The sequence below is a fragment of the Lepidochelys kempii genome, chromosome 14 (genome assembly GCF_965140265.1).
Source record: "Lepidochelys kempii isolate rLepKem1 chromosome 14, rLepKem1.hap2, whole genome shotgun sequence".
NCBI classification, from domain to species: Eukaryota; Metazoa; Chordata; order Testudines; family Cheloniidae; genus Lepidochelys; species Lepidochelys kempii.
Window position 1 is genome coordinate 30,861,942 of NC_133269.1, and position 21,282 is coordinate 30,883,223.

Consider the following 21,282-nt stretch of genomic DNA (forward strand, 5'->3'; position numbering starts at 1 on the left):
CTCTGCAATCACAGCCGACAATTCCTTTAGCACTCTCGGATGCAACTCGTCCGGCCCCATGGACTTGTGCACGTCCAGCTTTTCTTAATAGTCCCTAACCACCTCTTTCTCCACAGAGGGCTGGCCATCTACTCCCCATGTTGTGATGCCCAGCACAGCAGTCTGGGAGCTGACCTTGTTAGCGAAGACAGAGGCAAAAAAAGCATTTTGCACATTTGCTTTTTCCACATCCTCTGTCACTAGGTTGCCTCCCTCATTCAGTAAGGGGCCCACACTTTCCTTGGCTTTCTTCTTGTTGCCAACATACCTGAAGAAACCCTTCTTGTTACTCTTGACATCTCTTGCTAGCTGCAGCTCCAGGTGCAATTTGGCCCTCCTGATTTCATTCCTACATGCCCAAGCAATATTTTTATACTCTTCCCTGGTCATATGTCCAAACTTCCACTTCTTGTAAGCTTCTTTTTTATGTTTAAGATCTGCTAGGATTTCACCATTAAGCCAAGCTGGTCGCCTGCCATATTTACTATTCTTTCGACTCATCGGGATGGTTTGTCCCTGTAACCTCAACAGGGATTCCTTGAAATACAGCCAGCTCTCCTGGACTCCTTTCCCCTTCATGTTAGTCCCCCAGGGGATCCTACCCATCCGTTCCCTGAGGGAGTCGAAGTCTGCTTTCCTGAAGTCCAGGGTCCTTATCCTGCTGCTTACCTTTCTTCCCTGTGTCAGGATGCTGAACTCAACCAACTCATGGTCACTGACTCCCAGATTCCCATCCACTTTTGTTTCCCCCACTAATTCTTCCCTGTTTGTCAGCAGCAGGTCAAGAAAAGCTCCCCCCTAGTTGGCTTGTCTAGCACTTGCACCAGGAAATTGTCCCCTACTCTTTCCAAAAACTTCCTGGATTGTCTGTGCATTGCTGTATTGCTCTCCCAGCAGATATCAGGAAAATTAAAGTCACCCATGAGAACCAGGGCATGTGATCTAGTAGCTTCTGTGAGTTGCCGGAAGAAAGCCTCATCCACCTGGTCCGGTGGTCTATAACAGACTCCCACCACTACATCACTCTTGTTGCTCACACTTCTAAACTTAATCCAGAGACACTCAGGTTTTTCTGCAGCTTCGTACCGGAGCTCTGAGCAGTCATACTGCTCCCTTACATACAGTGCTACTCCCCCACCTTTTCTGCCCTGCCTGTCCTTCCTGAACAGTTTATAACCATCCATGACAGTACTCCAGTCATGTGAGTTATCCCACCAAGTCTCCGTTATTCTAATCACGTCATAATTCCTTGACATCACCAGGACTTCCAGTTCTCCCTGCTTGTTTCCAAGGCTTTGTGCATTCGTATATAAGCACTTGAGATAACCTGCTGATCGCCCCTCATTCTCAGTATGAGGCAGGAGCCCTCCCCTCACAGACGTTCCTGCCTGTGCTTCCTCCCACTATCCTGCTTTCCCACTTACCTCAGGGCTTTGGTCTCCTTCCCCCGGTGAACCTAGTTTAAAGCCCTCCTCACTAGGTTAGCCAGCCTGCTTGCAAAGATGCTCTTCCCTCTCTTTGTAAGATGGAGCCCGTCTCTGCCCAGCACTCCTCCTTCATGGAACACCATCCCATGGTCAAAGAATCCAAAGCCTTCTCTCCGACACCACCTGCGTAGCCATTCATTGACTTCCACGATTCGACGGTCCCTGCCCCGGCCTTTTCCTTCCACGGGGAGGATGGACGAGAACACCACTTGCGCCTCAAACTCCTTTATCCTTCTTCCCAAAGCCACGTAGTCCGCAGTGATCTGCTCAAGGTCATTCTTGGCAGTATCATTGGTGTCCACGTGGAGAAGCAGAAAGGGGTAGCGATCCGAGGACTTGATGAGTCTCGGCAGTCTCTCCGTCACATCGCGAATCTTAGCCCCTGGCAAGCAGCAGACTTCTCGGTTTTCCCAGTCAGGGCGGCAGATAGATGACTCAGTCCCCCGTAGCAGAGAGTCCCTGACCACCACCACCCGCCTCCTTCTCTTGGGAGTGGTGGTTGTGGAACCCCCCCATCTCAGGACAGCGCATCTCATGCCTTCCAACCAGCGGAGTCTCCTTCTGCTTTCTCCCGCCAGACATATCATCTGGTCCACCCTCCGCAAAGGTACCTGTGGAGAGAACATGAAAGCGGTTAGTTACTTGTGTCCACGTTGCTGGAACCCGGACATTCCCCCTTCTTCTTCTGGAGGTCACATGTTGCCAAGCTTCTTCACTGGCTTCTTGGCTCCGCTGTGCAACCTGCTCTAAATCTTTAGAGCTTTGTGCCCGTAGAAGCATATCCTGACTTTTGTCCAGAAAATCCTCAGTTTCTCGTATGCAACGCAGGGTTATCTGTTGCTCCAGACTTTCAATCTTCTCTTCCAATATGGAGACCAGCTTGCACTTTGTACAGACAAAGTCGCTTCTGTCCTGTGGAAGAAAGACAAACATGGCACATCCAGTGCAGGTCACAACAGCTGAACCCCCCTCCCTTCCATATCACCTTCCTACTATGAGCTTCCTCAGAGAAGCTGGCAAGTTGGCAAGTTGCTGTCATACCTACAGCATCCTACTGGAAGCTCATATTGTTAGTTTCCATCATGACCCCCTGTAACGATGCTGGTTCTGGTGGGACCCAAATGAGAGTGCCAATTCAGGGCAAATAGCTTCAAGCAGGGTAGTTACAGCCCAAGGCTGCGGTTTCTATGCACACCAAGGCAAACCAAACCAGCCAGCCAGAGAGGACTTCCTTACTACAGCTAGTATTGGGTTAGAAGCCATACCAGTGTATAACATAGAAATGAGCTTTCGTGAGCTACAGCTCACTTCATCAGATGTAGTGATGAAGTGAGCTGTAGCTCACGAAAGCTCATGCTCAAATAAATTGGTTAGTCTCTAAGGTGCCACAAGTACTCCTTTTCTTTTTGCGAATACAGACTAACACGGCTGTTACTCTGAAACATAGAAATGGTTAATCAAACCTACTGTGGAAACCTATTTCAATATTTTACTATCCTTTTAGCTATAAAGTTTCTCCTAATATCTACCTTAAACGTCCACTGTTGCAGATTAAGCCTGTTTCTATTTGTCTTACCTTAGGTGGACAGGAAGAACAGCTGATCTAAAGGAGTTGGCAGATGTGATTGCAGAGCCATTGGCCATTATCTTTGAAAACTCATGGCGAGTGGGGGAAGGTCCCTGACGACTGGAAAAAGGCTAATGTAGTGCCCATCTTTAAAAAAGGGAAGAAGAAGGATCCTGGGAACTACAGGCCAGTCAGCCTCACCTCAGTCCCTGGAAAAATCATGGAGCAGGTCCTCAAGGGATCAATTCTGAAGCATTTCGAGGAGAGTAAAGTGATCAGGAACAGTCAGCATGGATTCATCAAGGGCAAGTCATGCCTGACTAATCTAATTTCCTTCTATGGTGAGAGAACTGGCTCTGTGGATGAGGGGAAAGCATTGGACGTGTTATTCCTTGATTTTAGCAAAGCTTTTGACATGGTCTCCCACAGTATTCTTGTCAGTAAGTTAAAGAAGTATGGGCTGGAAGAATGGACGATAAGGTGGACAGAAAGCTGGCTAGATTGTTGGGCTCAACAGGTAGTGATCAATGGCTCCATGTCTAGTTGGCAGCCGGTATCAACTGGAGTGCCCCAAGTGTTGGTCCTGGGGCCGATTTTGTTCAATATCTTCATTAATGATCTGGAGGATGGTGTGGATTGCACCCTCAGCAAGTTAGCAGATGACACTAAACTGGGAGGAGAGATAGATATGCTGGAGGGTAGGGATAGGATACAGAAGGACCTAGACAAATTAGGGGATTGGGCCAAAAGAAATCTGATGAGGTTCAACAAGGACAAGTGCAGAGTCCTTCATTTAGGATGGAAGAATCCCATGTACCACTACTGACTAGGGACCGAATGCCTAGGCAGCAGTTCTGCAGAAAAAGGACCTAGGGATTACAGTGGATGAGAAGCTGGATATGAGTCAACAGTGTGCCCTTGTTGCCAAGAAGTCCAATGGCATTTTGGGATGTATAAGTAGGGGCATTGCCAGCAGATCGAGGGACGTGATCGTTCCCCTCTATTCGACATTGGTGAGACCTCATCTGGAGTACTGTGTCCAGTTTTGGGCCCCACACTATAAGAAGGATGTGGAAAAATTGGAAAACGTCCAGCGGAGGGCAACAAAAATGATTAGGGGACTGGAACACATGATTTATGAGGAGAGGCTGAGGGAAGGGGGATTATTTAGTCTGCAGAAGAGAAGAATGAGGGGGCATTTGATAGCTGCTTTCAACTACCTGAAAGTGGGTTCCAAAGAGGATGGATCTAGACTGTTCTCAGTGCTAGCAGATGACAGAACGAGAAGTAGTGGTCTCAAGTTGCAGTGGGGGAGGTTTAGGTTGGATATTAGGAAAAAAACTTTTTCACTAGGAGGGTGGTGAAACACTGGAATGCGTTACCTAGGGAGGTGGTGGAATCTCCTTCCTTAGGAGTTTTTAAGGTCAGGCTTGACAAAGTCCTGGCTGGGATGATTTAGTTGGGGATTTGTCCTGCTTTGAGCAGGCGGTTGGACTAGATGACCTCCTGAGGTCCCTTCCAACCCTGATATTCTATGATTCTATGATTGCTGTCCTCTTTAAAACAACCCTTAAAATATTTGAAGACCATTATCAGGCTCTCACTCAATCTCCTTTGTTTAAGATTAAAAATACCCAGTTTTTTAACCTTTACTCATAATTCAGGTTTTTTAAAACAATTATAAATTTTTGCTGCTCTCTTCTGGACTCTCTCCAAATTGTCCACAAAGGCCTGGACACACATAAGGAGTTAGGCTATTATTTATCATTCTGTTATCCTCTCAATGATTACCACATGATTGTTTAATAATGTGTTCCACTATCTTTCCAGGTATCAAAGTTAGTCTGACTGGCTATATTTTTCCTGGGTGCTCCTTGTTACGTGTTTTAAAGATAGGTACAACATTTGCCTTTTTCCTGTAGTCTGGTCCTACGCTTCCCTTTATTTTAATTTTGCTCCTAATGTATTTATAGAAACTCTTCGTATTGTCTTTTACATTTCCTGCTAGATGTAACTCATTGTGCCTTAGACTTTCTGATTTTGTCCCTACATGCTTGTGCTATTCTTTTACATTCATTGTTAGCAATTTATAGAATCATAAAATATTAGGGTTGGAAAAGACCTCAGGAGGTTATCAATTCCAATCCCCTGCTCAAAGCAGGACCAACACCAACTAAGTCATCCCAGCCAAGGTTTTGTCAAGTCAGGCCTTAAAAACCTCTAAAGATGGAGATTCCACCACCTCCCTAGGTAACCCATTCCAGTGCTTCACCACCCTCCTAGTGAAATAGTGTTTCCTAATATCCAACCTAGACCTCCCCCACTGCAACTTGAGACCACTGCTTCTTGTTCTGTCATCTGCCACCACTGAGAACAGCCTAGCTCCATCTTCTTTGGAACCCTCCTTCAGGTAATTGAAGGCTGCTATCAAATACCTCCTCACTCTTCTCTTCTGCAGCCTAAATAATCCCAGTTCCCTCAGCCTCTCCTCGTAAGTCATGTGCCCCAGCCCCCTAATAATTTTTGCTGCCCTCCACTGGACTCTCTTCAATTTGTCCACATCTCTTCTGTAGTGGGGGGACCAAAACTGGAAGCAATACACCAAGTGTGGCCTCACCAGTGCCGAATAGAGGGGAATAATCACTTCCCTCGATCTGCTGCCAATGCGCCTACTAACACAGCCCAATATGCCATTGGCCTTCTTGGCAACGAGGGCACAGTACTGACTCCTATCCAGCTTCTCATCAACTGTAATCCCCAGGTCCTTTTCTGTAGAACTGCTGCTTAGCCGGTCGGTCCCCAGCCTGTAGTGGTGCTTGGGATTCTTCCTTCCTAAGTGCAGGACTCTGCACTTGTCCTTGTTGAACCTCATCAGATTTCTTTTGGCCCAATCCTCCAATTCGTCTAGGTCACTCTGGACCCTATCCTTACCCTCCAGCGTATCTACCTCTCCCCCCCAGCTTAGTGTCATCTACAAACTTCCTGAGGGTGCAATTAATCCCATCATCCAGATCATTAATAAAGATGTTGAACAAAACAAGCCCCAGAACCAACCCCTGGGGCACTCTGCTTGATACTGGCTGCAAACTAGACATCAAGCCATTGATCACTACCCATTGAGCCCGACAATCTAGCGAGTTTTCTATCCACCTTATAGTCCATTCATCCAGTCCATACTTTTTTAACTTGCTGGCAAGAATACTGTAGGAGAGCATATCAAAAGCTTTGCCAAAGTCAAGATATATCCCATCCACCGCTTTTCTCATATCCACAGAACCAGTTATCTCATCATAGAAGGCAATCAGTCTGGTCAGGCATGACTTGCCCTTGGTGAATTCATGTTGACTGTTCCTGATCATCTTCCTCTCCTCGAAGTGCTTCAGAATGGATTCCTTGAGGACCTGCTCCATGATTTTTCCAGGGACTGAGGTGAGGCTGACTGGCCTGTAGTTCCCCGGATCCTCCTCCTTCCCTTTTTTAAAGATGGGCACTCCATTAGCCTTTTTCCAGTCATCCGGGACTTCCCCTGATCGCCACTAATTTTCAAAGATAATGGCCAATGGCTCTGCAATCACAGCAATCAACTCCCTCAGCACCCTTGGATGCATTAGATCCAAACCCATGGACTTGTGCACGATGCGTCCAGGTTTTCTAAATCGTCCTTAACCTGTTATTTCACCACTGAGGGCTGCTCACCTCCTCCCCATGCTGTGTTGCCCAGTGCAGCAGCCTGGGAGCTGACCTTGTCTGTGAAGATTGAGGCAAAAAATTTATTGAGTACTTCAGCTTTTTCCACATCACCTGTCACTAGGTTGCCTCCCCCATTCAGCAAGGGTCCCACACTTTCCCTGACCTTCTTCAAAACAAAATTTTGTTTCCACTTTTTGTAGAATTCTTCAGATCATTAAAGAGCTCCTGATACAGCCAAATTGGCCTCCTACTATCTTCCTATCTTTCATGTTGGGATAGTTTGTTGTGCCTTTAATATTGTCTCCTTGAGAAACTGCCAGCTCTCCTGAACTACTTTTTTCCCTTTGATTTTCTTCCCAGGGGACTCTTCCTTCCAGTTCTGAGTTTGTTAAAGTCTGCTTTATTTTTAAGTCCATTGTCCTTACTCTGCTGCTCACTCCTTCCTTTTCTTAGATCATTTCATGATCAGATTCACAACCAAGTTCCTCCCTGTTAGAATCATCTCTCAAATGGCTGACCCATGCTTACTTCCCCCACCTTCTAAAACAAGAAGTTGTCCCCAGTGGTGATACATAAGGCTGACTTTGTTGGCAGTCTTTGACCACAGAGAATTCCTCAGACACAACAGCACAAAATCTCTCCTCTGATTTCTCATAGACAATGTCCATTTCCACATTTGCGGATGGCCATACCATGAACTGATTTCAGAGTAGCAGCCTTGTTAGTCTCTATCCGCAAAAAGAACAGGAGTACTTGTGGCACTTTAGAGACTAACAAATTTATTAGAGCATAAGCTTTCATGGGCTACAGCCCACATCATCAGATGCTTAGAATGGAACATATAGTATAGTATATAGTATATACACACACACACACACACACACACACACACAGAGAAGGTGGAAGTTACCATACAAACTGTAAGAAGCTAATTAAGATGAGCTATTATCAGCAGGAGAAAAAAAAAACTTCTGTAGTGATAATCAAGATGGCCCATTTAGACAGTTGAGAAGAAGGTGTGAGGATACTTAACATAGGGAAATAGAGGTTGAAGTGTTCTCCTACCGGTTTTTGAATGTTATGATTCCTGATGTCAGATTTCTGTCCATTTATTCTTTTGCTTAGAGACTGTCCAGTTTGGCCAATGTACATGGCAGAGGGGCATTGCTGGCACATGATGGCATATATCACATTGGTAGATGTGCAGGTGAACGAGCCCCTGATGGAATGGCTAATGTAATTAGGTCCTTGCTTACAGACAGCTCCCCAACCTGAAGCAAATACTCTCTAGCAACCACATACCACACAACAAAAACACTAACCCAGGAACCTATCCTTGCAACAAAGCCCTATGCCAACTCTGTCCACATATTTATTCAAGTGACACCATCACAGGACCTAACAACATTAGCCACTCCATCAGGGGCTCGTTCACCTGCACATCTACCAAAAACCGGTAGGAGAACACTTCAACCTCTCTGGCCACTCAGTAAAAGATTTAAGGGTGGCAATATTGCAACAGAAAAGCTTCAAAAACAGACTCCAGTGAGAAACTGCTGAGCTCGAATTAATATGCAAGCTAGATACCATTAACTTGGGTTTGAATAGAGACCGGGAGTGAATGGGTCATTACACATATTGAATATTTCCCTATGTTAAGTATCCTCACACCTTCTTGTCAACTGTCTAAATGGACCATCTTGATTATCACTACAGAAGTTTTTTTTTCTCCTGCTGATAATAGCTCATCTTAATTAATTAGCCTCTTACAGTTTGTATGGCAACTTCCACCTTCTTTGTATGTGTCAAATATAAAGGGAAGGATAACCACCTTTCTGTATACAGTGCTATAAAATCCCTCCTGGCCAGAAGCAAAACACTTTCACCTGTACAAGGGTTAAGAAGTTAAGATAACCTCACTGGCACCTCACCCAAAATGACCAATGAGGGGACAAGATAATTTCAAATCGGGAGGGGGAGGGAACAAAGGGTTTGGTCTGTCTGTGTGATGCTTTTGCCAGGAACAGATCAGGAATGCAGCCTTACAACTCCTGTAAAGTTAGTAAGTAATCTAGCTAGAAAATGTGTTAGATTTTCTTTTGTTTAATGGCTTGTAAAATAAGCTGTGCTGGAGGGAATGTATATTCCTGTTTTTGTGTCTTTTTATAACTAAAGGTTTTGCCTAGAGGGATTCTCTATGTTTTGAATCTGATTACCCTGTAAGGTATTTACCATCCTGATTTTACAGAGGTGATTCTTTTACCTTTTCTTTAATTGAAATTCTTCTTTTAAGAACCTGATTGATTTTTCATTGTTTTTAAGATCCAAGAGTTTGGGTCTGTGTTCACCTGTACAAATTGGTGAGGATTATCATCAAGCCTTGCCCAGGAAAGGGGGTGTAGGGCTTGGGGGGATATTTTGGGGAAAGACATCTCCAAGTGGGCTCTTTCCCTGTTCTTTGTTTAAAACGCTTGGTGGTGGCAGCATACTGTTCAAGGATAAGGCAAAGTTTCTACCTTGGGGAAGTTTTTAACCTAAGCTGCTAAGAATAAGCTTAGGGAGTCTTTCATGCAGGTCCCCACATCTGTACCCTAGAGTTCAGCGTTGGGAAGGAACCTTGCAGGAAAAAACTAACTGTCAGGGTAATTAAGCTCTGGAACAAGCTTCCACAGGAGGCTGTGGAATCCCCATCATTGGAGGTTTTTAAGAACACGTTGGACAAACACCTGTCAGGGATGGTCTAAGTTTACTTGGTCCTGCCTCAGTGCAGGAGACTGGACTTTATGGCCTCTCAAGATCCTTCTAGCCTTACATTTTCTATGATTCTATAGCAGGAAATTGAACCCACATCTCCCAAGTTTCAGTTGACATCCCTACCCACTGGATCATCTTTTCTCTTCTACAAGGTACCAGATACTCCTAGTGAGAGAGAGACCCTTCTCAAAAGAGCTTTTAAACTAAGCAGTCAAGACAGCCAAAGGGTGGATTGTTCTCTCCACTTCAGAGAGAGAGAACTGAGGCCTAGATGGCTTACAACAGGGACTTTTGAAAAAGTCCTGACACCCAAGTCACTGGAAGATGGACACCTCACTCATTTGGGACCCTTCGGGAACATAAGCCTTCAGTGACTTATAAGAGCTCAGACTGGGAGTTCTAGATAGAAGCAGAAGTTTGAGCACAAGACTCCCACAGGGCCCAGTGCAGTGCCTGAATCACAAGACCAACCTTTCTCACTTGTTTTCCTACTGTATTAGTACATCCCACAGAATTCCTCCAGTCCATAAATTACTTCATAAACTCTCCCCCAGAACCCAGCCCCTTTCACTGTGAGGAACTATTTCACAAAGATAAACCACGGCCAGGAAAGCATACCTCCTTCCAAGAGTTCAGCATAGTGTGACCATATTTCCCAAAGGGAAAATGGGACACTCTGTGGGGCTGGCCCAAGCCCTCCCCTCCACCCCCCTGCATGGGGCTGGCCTGAGCTACTCACCTGAACCCTGCCCACTCCCACTCCCCGTGTGGGGTTTGCGTTGTTGCTCGCCCAAGTCCTGTCTGCCCCCTGTGTGAGGCTGGGGCTGGCGTTGCTGCTTTCCCGAGCACTGCCTGTCTGCAGGTTCATCCGCACCCCACTTTTTTGACAAAAGTGGGCATTTGCCCAATTTGCTCTTATCAACTGATCAAGTTGGCAAGAGCAAATGGGACAAATACCCACTTTTCCCAAAAAAGTCGTGACGGCCAGAATAGGGCTTAAAAAAAGGGACTGTCCCGGCCAAAATGGGACATATGGTCACCCTAAGCATATGGGCAGAAGAGGTAGCCCTGGAAGAGCTAACAGCAACCAGTTCCAGCCCTGTGACTTTGATCTATGTCCTTCCTGGGTGGTGAAAGAGAATCGAACATCTGGGGCCTTTCGCTAACGCAGCTGGCTGTGGCAGATCACAGATAAGATGAAGGTGAAGAACATCTGACAATCTGGCCACTGGGGACTTAAGCAGAGCTGAGTCATGAGCCAGTTGCCCATCTACGAGACAGAAGAAGCGTCATAGGCCCCAGAGGATGGAACCTGCTCAGGGAAGTGGTGGTCGGGAAGATGATGAGTTTGTCCCATGTCAAAGCCTTTGTCATCAGGAAAAGTAGCACTATCATGATGCCCCTGAATCGACTGTCTCATGGGGACAGTCTCTTGCACACAGAATCTGAGGGATATAGGGGCTGATCCCCCTGACATATGACGGATGAGTGAAGAACTCTGCACAGAAGCTGACCCAGATGCTTCAGAGACCTCCCAGCTTGTAATGCCCGGGGGAACAGGAATCCTTACCCAGCAAGGTTGCAATCTCATAATTCTCTTGCATAATGATCCTGTAGCAGGCTCTCTGACTGGGGTCTGGTGAAGCTCACTCACTCTCTAGGTGAAATACTCAGCCACCTCTTCAAAGGTCACCAGCTCCACTTCAGCCATTTCCTTTCTCCATCCCCCAGAATCATGGGACAATCTAGAGTCAGGCTGCAAAATAACATTCACATTTATCCACGAGAGCAGGGTGACTAGGGAAGTTTCAGAAGGGGCTTTAATCTATTTCACACTCTGATTCCCAATAGGTTCTTTCTCTAAAGACAAGTTCTAGACTCTGCCAGGACAAATACTGGAGCCAAGATATTAAAAAAGAGCAACCTAAAAATTAAGCTCTTAAATCCATATTCATTCATCTCAGTAAGTTGCTTGATTTTTAAGAATGTGAGCATGTAACATTGGGGTTCAATTCTGAGTGCCCACCAATTTTGCAAACAGGTGCCTGAATATAAAAAACTTAATTTTAGACTCCTCTATTTAAAGATCTTGGCCTTGGTCTCTTTATTGTGGAATCTCCATCATTGGAGATTTTTAAGAGCAGGTTAGAAAAACATCTGTCAGGAATGGTCTCTAGATCATATTTAGTCCTGCCATGAGTGCACAGGACTGGACTAGATGACCTCTCGAGGTCCCTTCCAGTCCTATGGTTCTATTGCAGGGCAGAGCCAGACAGCCCTTCCCACAAGGATTAAGTCTACTGAGACACTGTTAAGCCCTCCCAGTAACAGAAAGAAACGAAGTCAGCAAGACCACTCACATGTTCAAAGGCAAGCAGGTGTGTAAATGCTGGTAGAATCATAGAATATCAGGGTTGGAAGGGACCTCAGGAGGTCATCTAGTCCAACCCCCTGCTCAAAGCAGGACCAATCCCCAATTTTTGCCCCAGATCCCAAATGGCCCCCTCAAGGATTGAACTCACAACCCTGGGTTTAGCAGGCCAATGCTCAAACCACTGAGCTATCCCTGAGTAAAAAAAATCATATTGAATGAAAACAAAACCAGTGAGTATGCACAACAGAGCGTTATTCAGCCCTCCTAACACACGTAACACATTTTTACCAGATGACAGAGATGACAGTGTCTGACATTTGAAATTCTTTCCATCAACTGTAAAACGTCTAGAAAAACTGGTTAAGGTGCTAGAGCTCTTCATCCCCTTCTAACAAAAACGGGCTAAGTGGTTCTTCTGAAAGTTCATAAAATAAATTCAGCGTGGAAAGAGAATTTCAGCCCTAAAGATGAAAATAAGAATTGCCAAAATGGATTGGACACGTAGTCCATCTAGTAACTTTGAACATTTTATAAGCAACCAAAAAGGTCCTTTTAGAATGAAATTGTGCAGCCAACACTGTCAGTGTCACTGTACGCTCCAGCTATACGGAAAGAGCAGAACCAAAGGAGCCGCTTTGGGGGCTCCCCCTACACTGTCCCCAGGGCAGCACATCCCCCCTGCAGCGCGGGGACCAGGCAGAGGCAGGAACTGGCTTTTCCTCTCCCTGTGCCTCCCCTTGTCCCAAGGAAGTCAATCTGCCCGGGGTGCTGCAGGGAATGGGGCTGGGCAGGGCTGGGAGCCGGGAACCTCCCTCCCCACTGATTGCTCCTGCTGCCCCTGCCAGTCTCTGCGCCGGACTCCCTCCTGCCCCTGCCCCCCCCTCGGGCTGGGAGACTCGGTCCCTGGCCTGGCCCGGGGCGGGGCGGTCGCTCTCCCAGTGCTGGCTCAGCTCCTGCAGGCGCTCAGGGGGGCAGAGCCTGGGGGGGTCAGGGAGGGCAGCAGCTCTGGGACTCGCAGATCCCCGCCCCCCCGGGAGCAGAGCTGGGGCAAGGAGGGGCCGTTGGTGCAGAGTCACTTTCCTGCCCGGCCCCAGCCCTTTCCCTGGGTCTCTCTCCCCTCACCTGCAGGCTCCGGCTCAGGGGCTGGTGTCGGCAGAGCCCCGGCGAAAATCCCCTCAGCTGGGCACAGAGTCGAGTTAATGCAGGTCTTTCTCCAGTGTAATACGAAACCCATTTGATACTTTGCTCTGTCTGAGCATGCGCATTATGGGAACTAAAGTGAGCTGTAACTCACGAAAGCTTATGCTCAAATAAATTGGTTAGTCTCTAAGGTGCCATAAGTACTCCTTTTCTTTTTGTGAATACAGACTAACACGGCTGCTACTCTGAAAACGAAGCATGCTCAGTAACCTGTATTGAAGCCACTGCTGGGCACAGTTGGCAACGGGCTTTGTTGCAAGGATAGGTTCCTGGGTTAGTGGTTCTGTTGTGTGGTATGTGGTTATTGGTGAGTATTTGCTTCAGGTTGGGGGGGCTGTCTGTACCGTTGCCAACTGTGCCCACATATCTATTCAGGGGACACCATCAAAGGGCCTAATAACATCAGCCACACTATCAGAGGCTCGTTCACCTGCACATCCACCAATGTGATACATGCCATCATGTGCCAGCAATGCCCCTCTGCCATGTACATTGGTCAAACTGGACAGTCTCTACGTAAAAGAATAAATGGACACAAATCAGATGTCAAGAATTATAACATTCATAAACCAGTCGGAGAACATTTCAATCTCTCTGGTCACGCAATCACAGACATGAAGGTCGCTATCTTATGACAAAAAAACTTCAAATCCAGACTCCAGCGAGAAACTGCTGAATTGGAATTCATTTGCAAATTGGATACTATTAATTTAGGCTTAAATAGAGACTGGGAGTGGCTAAGTCATTATGCAAGGTAGCCTATTTCCCCTTGTTTTTTTCTACCCCCTCCCCCCCCCCCCAACATTCTGGTTAAACTTGGATTTATGCTGGAAATGGCCCACCTTGATTATCATGCACATTGTAAGGAGAGTGGTCAGTTTGGATGAGCTATTGCCAGCAGGAGAGTGAGTTTGTGTGTGTATGGGGGTGGGGGGTGAGAAAACCTGTATTTGTGCTGGAAATGGCCCACCTTGATTATCATGCACATTGTAGGGAGAGTGGTCGCTTTGGATGAGCTATTACCAGCAGGAGAGTGAGTTTGTGTGTGTGGTTTTTGGAGGGGGGTGGAGGGGTGAGAAAACCTGGATTTGTGCTGGAAATGGTCCACCTTGATTATCATACACATTTTAAAGAGAGTGGTCACTTTGGATGGGCTATCACCAGCAGAAGAGTGAGTTTGTGTGTGTGGGGGGGAGGGGGCGGAGGGTGAGAAAACCTGGATTTGTGCTGGAAATGGCCCAACTTGGTGATCACTTTAGATAAGCTATTACCAGCAGGACAGTGGGGTGGGAGGAGGTATTGTTTCATGGTCTCTGTGTGTATATAATGTCTTCTGCAGTTTCCACGGTATGCATCCGATGAAGTGAGCTGTAGCTCACGAAAGCTCATGCTCAAATAAATTGGTTAGTCTCTAAGTTGCCACAAGTACTCCTTTTCTTTTTGTGAATACAGACTAACACGGCTGTTACTCTGAAACCTGTCACTTCTGAAAGGTTGCCGACCCCTAGGGTAGAGGCTCTGCAGGGTAGGGGGAGAGGGGAAAACCCCATGATTGGAGGGGCAGAGCGGGCAACAGGTACCTCAGATGGGCTGAGCCATCTGCAGTGGTTGCAAAAATAACTGGACTGCCTTTGTCTTGTAATCCACTGTAACTGTAGTTTTGTGGCATTAAATTATTTTGTTAATTATTTTTATTACTCTTAGCACTTCATCCTTTACCTTCATTAACATTGTGTAGATGGAGGCCCCAGTGCCTTTGAATTTATATTTTAATAGCAAATAATCATTGAAAATATTAATAGCTGCTAGCCGCTTAAGCGCTCACTTCTCACTGTGCTTCTAGGAGAGCACTTCCTGTTTGGATTGGGATTTTTTAATTCAAAATTTTTGTTTTGTTTTCATACACAAGTTTGTTCTAGGGGTTCATATCATGCTAAGGCTGACTGATTTTCTGGGTTGTTGTCAAAACTTCTTCAGTTTCCTTTGATCTGCTAATGGGGATTACCTTTGTCAACTGCTATCTTGTCTCTCTATCCAACATTCTAGTGCTTAAAGAAAGTGGCACCACTTCTGTGTAGAACGTGGCTCCCAAATATTTGCCACAGACCAGATTTTTAAAGGTTGCTTTTGAAAATCCCACTAGTCACCTACATCCCTTTAAAAATCTGGCCCTAAAGGCATTAAACTATCTTGTATGGAAACCTTCTCAAAGGTAAATTTCTGCTATAATTTTTAGTTAATATAGATCTACAACCCCAAGATAGACTGACAAAAAATTGTCAAGAATTCAAAAAATCATGTTATGCACCCAAAAGTCATTGTGACGATGTGACGCAGCAGGGAGGGGGGAGTGTTGATCTGGGAATGTGCCCTGGGGATGGGAGACCTGAGAGCCTGTAACCTGAGCCAGGAGGGAGAGGAGGAGGGGGCGGTGACACCTCTGCCCAGGAATGTGGACGGAGGCTGCAGCAGGGAACCTGCTGCCTGGGTTTAGTTTTTTCAGTTTGGGGCTGGGTGGAGGAACGCAGGGAACCCCAGGGCTGGGGTCTAAGCTCCCTGCTCCCCCAGAAGGACTCGACTGAGGGGTCCTGGGTGCACCCACAAGCTCTGTTTTGGACTGTGTTCCTGTTGTCCAATAAACCTTCTGTTTTACTAGCTGGCTGAGAGTCTCAGTGAATCCCAGGAAGAGGGGTGCAGGGCCTGGACTCCCCCACTCTCTGTGACAACTGGTGGTAGCGGTGGGATGTACTGCACCCTGTGAACGGCGCTTCCTGTGGTAAGTGACTGGGGAGCAGTAAAACGAAGGGGGGGGATTGACGGGGACCAGGCGTGCTGAAGATTCAGAGAGAGACAGTTTCAGGGGGCGGTTAACCCCTGGGAGTGTGTGACCAGAGAGAAGGACTTTTTCAGTAACAGTGTTGGGAACACTGGGGCATGGCCACTAGGTAACTCGAGGGGATGGAAGACCACGAGTGTCGATGAAGCCCCCTCGCACTAGGCCCTGGTGTCCTTGGCCCCCCCTCCTGCCTGGAGGCACTCGCAGCAGCTCTGTGTGCTAGGCCCAAGTGTCCTTGGCCCCCCCGCCTGGAGGCACACACAGCAGTTATGCTGAGAATCTGCAACAGTATGTTGCAGAGTCAGACTGCCTGAAACTAAGCAAGGCCAAACAGGGGAGATATGGAAGAACAATGCTGAATAAAGCAGCTTTATGTATAGTTTAACAAATGATACAGAGAATCAGGGAACTAGCTGGGAACTGGATTGGCTGGCTATATGGATACTTGGAGCAGCTTGCTATTGGATAAGTATGCTGGGAAAAAGGATGTATAAAAGCCTGTGTAACTTCCTGCTCTGTTGTGCAGGATTTGAGATTTTATTCTCCCTGTACCTTTTTGCAGCTGCAAATAAATTTTTCTGCTTCTCCACCCCGTTGTGATTATTGGGTGTAGCACACCGGGTAACGAACCACTCCAGGTGTTGTTCAGCCTCTCGGCACTGGGTGCCGGCAACAGCTTTTGGCGTCCCTGGGTGGGCTCGAGGCTGCAATTTAGCCTTGCCCGGACCCCTCCTGGAGGTCGAGGATTGCGGCGAGAACCGACGCCCAGCGCGCACCGGTGAGTTCATCGGGGCCTCGGAGGAGACGCGATTTGATCGACCCCAGAGGGCACAACGGTGCAACGCACTCATATAGTGGAGAAGCTGTTGTGGACCACGGTGAAGAACCGGTCCCTTAGACGTGGGGGAGGAGCAGCTGCAGGGCCACGGTGAAGAACCGGTCCCTTGGATCAGGTAGGATCCTTTTAAAATCCGGATTATATGCTCTGTTGGAACCTGGGGACGCCCAGAGTTACCCTGTAGGTATGGGACAGGGACAGAGCTCAGAGGTTAGGGCACGGTGTACGCCCCTAGAGTGCATTCTAGCAAACTGGAAGGTATTTGGTGCGGATCCGATGACTAAGAGCCAATTAAAACGATTCTGTACAGTTGACTGGCCTCAATATCAACTAGAGGACCAGGAGTGGTGGCCACCAGGAGGGTCAATTAATTACAACACGATCCTTCAGTTACTCCTGTTCTGTCAGAGAACAAGGAAATGGAATAAACATATGTATGCGCATTTGTTTCTGACTTTATGTACTCGACCAGATATTTTACAGCGCTGTAATCTGACTCCAACTGGTTTGGTAGCAGCTAATGTTAGTCCCAGACCCCCACCCCCACTGTAATGGCAGAGCCGGTGTCCCCTTTGGCCCCCACACTCCCACCATATAAGGGTGGGATGCCTCGGGTTACAGAGATTGCCCCCTCAGTGGTACTCTATCCTTTGCTTACCGAGACTGTTGTGGCTTGCCCAGGGGCAGACGGACGTCAGGCTACCACTATGCAAGTTTACATCCATGTGCCATTCAATCCAATAGACTTAGCAGCTTTTAAAACACAGGCTGGGGAATTCTCAACGAACCCAAGCAGGTTTATATCTGTCTTTAAGGGGTGCCTCAGTAGTCACAAGCCGGTTGAGACGACTGTAATATCCTCCTGAGAACCCTGTTGTCTGAGGTGGAAAGGGATCAGGTTACAGCTAAGGCAAGGGGAGCGTCAGCGTTCAAGCGAAAAAAAGGAAGAAATCTATCTGTCAAGTTCCTCTCCAAATAATTGTAAGCAGCTCAGGGCATTTCTGGGTATGGCAGGCTTTTGCAGGATATGGATCCCAGAGTTTGGACTGTGGGCTAAACCCCTGTACGACTGTGTAAAAGGAGCAGATCATGACCCCTTCTATTGGACCCCAGAGGCTGACAGGGCATTTAAAATCCTGAAAAGAAAATTGATGGAAGCCCCGGCTCTGGGCCTGCCAGATCTCTCTAAGCCATTTCAGTTGTATGTACATGAACAAAGGGGGGTGGCCCTAGGAGTGCTCACACAGCTGTTAGGAGCATGGAAGCGTCCTGTGGCTTATTTTTCTAAGCAATTGGATCAGGTTGCAAAGGGTTGGCCGGCATGTTTACGGGCGGTCGCAGCTACTGCCCTATTGCTTGAGGAAGCTGAGAAGCTAACATTGGGAGGGGTTATGCAAATCTATACTCCCCATATGGTCCGAGCCTTATTGGATGCAAAGGGAGGGCTTTGGCTCACCCAGGCTCGGATTGCTCGGTACCAGGCTAAGCTGTTAGAGAACTCTGAAGTCACCTTACAGCCTTGCCCCTCCCTTAACCCAGCCACCCTCTTGCAAGAAACAGAGGAACAGAAACATGACTGTTTAGAGATCATAGATGTCCAGTACTCCAGCCGTCCGGATTTAAAGGATGTACCTCTCCCAAATGCAGATTATGAGTGGTACACTGATGGTAGCAGTACTGTAATAGATGGGCAAAGGAGGGCGGGTTATGCTGTTGTGACCCTCCATGACACTGTGGAAGCTGAAGGTTTGCCTGCTGGGACCTCTGCCCAGCTTGCCGAACTAATAGCCCTGACCCGTGCACTTGAACTGTCAAAAGGAAAGCGGGTCAACATTTTTACTGATTCAAAGTATGCTTTTGGTGTGTTGCATGCTCATGCTGGCCTATGGAAGCAAAGGGGAATGCTGACAGCCCAAGGCTCCCCAGTCAAGTACGGGCCCCAAATCCTCCGGCTCCTAGAAGCTGTACAACTCCCCTCGGAAGTGGCGGTGGTACACTGTAAAGCCCATCAAAGGGAGGATCAAGATGTGGCCAGAGGTAACGCCCGAGCAGATAGAGAGGCTAAGCATGCTGCCACCCTGCCATCCCCTCAGACTAAGAATGCCCATATGCATGCCCTTATCCCATCAGTAGGGGAGCTTCCAACCCCTCAGTACTCTGGGGAGGAGAGACAGCTAACTGACAAACTCAGTCTCCGGGAAAAGGAGGAATGGCTCCATTCCCCGGAAGGAAAGGTCCTCTTACCAAAGGGCCTAATCCGGCCAGTGCTGCAGAAACTACATCAAACCACTCATGCTGGCAGGGAAGCACCAGCTAATCGGAAAATACTTTATCACTTCCGGACTCCGACCCCTGGCTGCCCAAGTACAAGCGGACTGCTTAGTCTGCCAAAAGAATAACCCCCGACCGGGACATCCTGTGCCACCAGCTGCCCTAGAACCCACTCCGGGCCCCGGACAAGTGTGGCAAATAGACTTTACTGAGTTTCCCTGGACCCAAGGGTTCAAATATCTCCTTGTCATAGTGGATCGGTTCAGCGGATGGCCAGAAGCCTTCCCATGCTGTAACTGCACTGCCAGAACAGTGGCCCTCAAGTTTGTTAAGGAGATCGTTCCTCGCTTTGGACTCCCCCTGTGGATGGAATCTGACAACGGGACACACTTCACGTCAAAAATCATTCAAAGCATCTCACATGCCTTACAGATCCCCTGGAAACTCCATACGCCCTGGAGACCGCAAGCCAGTGGGGTAGTGGAGCGTACCAATCAGACCCTTAAACGGCATCTCTCAAAAGTGTGCCAAGAAGCCTCACTGCGATGGCCTGATGCTTTGCCCCTTGTCCTACTCCGTATCCGCGTTCTCCCAAAGGGTAGATTAGGGCTCAGTCCCTTTGAAATTATGTTTGGAAGGGCATGGCCCATGAATGGCACCCCGGTTCTGTCAGGGGAATGGGAGTTGGGTAATGTTTTTTTGTCACAGTATATGTGTTCCCTGTCTGCTGTTCTCTTGTCTCTTCACAGGTATACCAAGGATTCCCAGCCTCTCCCCTTGGACTCTCCCGTTCACTCCTTACAGCCCGGTGACTCCGTGCTTGTTCGGACCTGGAAAGACGAGCCTTTCCAGGAAAAGTGGAAAGGACCCTATACCGTCCTGCTGATCTCCCATACAGCGGCAAAGATCGAGAGACACAAGAACTGGATCCATCACTCTCGTCTGAAGGCAGTACCTGCCCCCTCGTCAGCAGAACAGTGGACCGTCCAACCTGCTGACTCCTCATCTAGTGACGATCTCGGGCTAAAGCTACTGTTTAAAAGACACAAATAGCGGGCACCTTAATGCTAAAATGGGCCCACCCAGGTACTGGAGACCCTGGGTTGGGAAGACTCTGGTAATAATTAATTGGGTAACATTGATATTCTTTGTATTAATATTTCCAAATTGTGCATATCGGGAGCATAACTCCTTTGTTTTGCTTGCGCACCATGTTGCTACTTTAACAAACCAGACTGATTGCTGGGTGTGTGCTCCAACTCCACTATCCCCCAAAACGGGAATGCCCCTTGACATGCTGCCCTTGACCCTAGCAGAATTAGCCACCACCAAAGAGCAGGAAAGAACGGACTCACCGTTCTGGAACAAGACCTCTTTACAGCAGGCCACCTATCAGGACCAGGAGTATTCAGTTGCAGTACTCACTGAGGGAGTGTTATGTTTTACCCGAAACCAATCTGATCACTATGGGCATCCTGTGGGAAAGAGCTCCTGTGTTATTACACAGTGGGCTAATGGGTATTGAATAAAGACCAACAGGGGAGGCCAACGGTGTGGGTGTAATGGTTCCTCCCCTTTTAGGGAAACACTTACAAATAATCTTACCACAAAAAAGGGGTTTGAAAATGTAACTTGCCGTCCAGTTAATATCTCCAATGTAGCAAGCCCAAGTGAGAAAACTCAGAGCCAAGGCTGTTGAGTGTTCTCAAAGGGGGGAGTTGTTGGGAACACTGGGGCATGGCCACTAGGTAACTCGAGGGGATGGAAGACCACGAGTGTCGATGAAGCCCCCTCGCACTAGGCCCCGGTGTCCTTGGCCCCCCCTCCTGCCTGGAGGCACTCGCAGCAGCTCTGTGTGCTAGGCCCAAATGTCCTTGGCCCCCCCGCCTGGAGGCACACACAGCAGTTATGCTGAGAATCTGCAACAGTATGTTGCAGAGTCAGACTGCCTGAAACTAAGCAAGGCCAAACAGGGGAGATATGGAAGAACAATGCTGAATAAAGCAGCTTTATGTATAGTTTAACAAATGATACAGAGAATCAGGGAACTAGCTGGGAACTGGATTGGCTGGCTATATGGATACTTGGAGCAGCTTGCTATTGGATAAGTATGCTGGGAAAAAGGATGTATAAAAGCCTGTGTAACTTCCTGCTCTGTTGTGCAGGATTTGAGATTTTATTCTCCCTGTACCTTTTTGCAGCTGCAAATAAATTTTTCTGCTTCTC

The 21,282-nt window shown here is 47.6% G+C and overlaps 2 long non-coding RNA genes across 4 annotated transcripts; one reads left to right on the plus strand and one right to left on the minus strand.

Moving 5' to 3' along the window:
- Nucleotides 1-1,469: 1,469 nt before the first annotated feature.
- LOC140898252 (uncharacterized) lies at nt 1,470-13,120 on the minus strand. Its single transcript, XR_012154930.1, has 3 exons — nt 13,034-13,120; nt 11,108-11,293; nt 1,470-2,438 (listed from the first exon to the last, which is right to left on the minus strand). It is a non-coding gene; the product is annotated as an uncharacterized lncRNA (long non-coding RNA).
- Nucleotides 3,355-21,282, plus strand: LOC140898249 (uncharacterized). 3 transcript variants are annotated; one of them, XR_012154924.1, is made up of 3 exons: nt 3,355-3,434; nt 15,768-15,887; nt 16,561-17,574. It is a non-coding gene; the product is annotated as an uncharacterized lncRNA (long non-coding RNA). The 3 variants fall into 3 exon arrangements; XR_012154923.1 differs by lacking the exon at nt 3,355-3,434 and adding an exon at nt 17,601-21,282 and having other exon boundaries at nt 15,548-15,887; nt 16,561-16,900; XR_012154925.1 differs by lacking the exon at nt 3,355-3,434 and adding an exon at nt 18,678-21,282 and having other exon boundaries at nt 15,548-15,887; nt 16,561-16,900.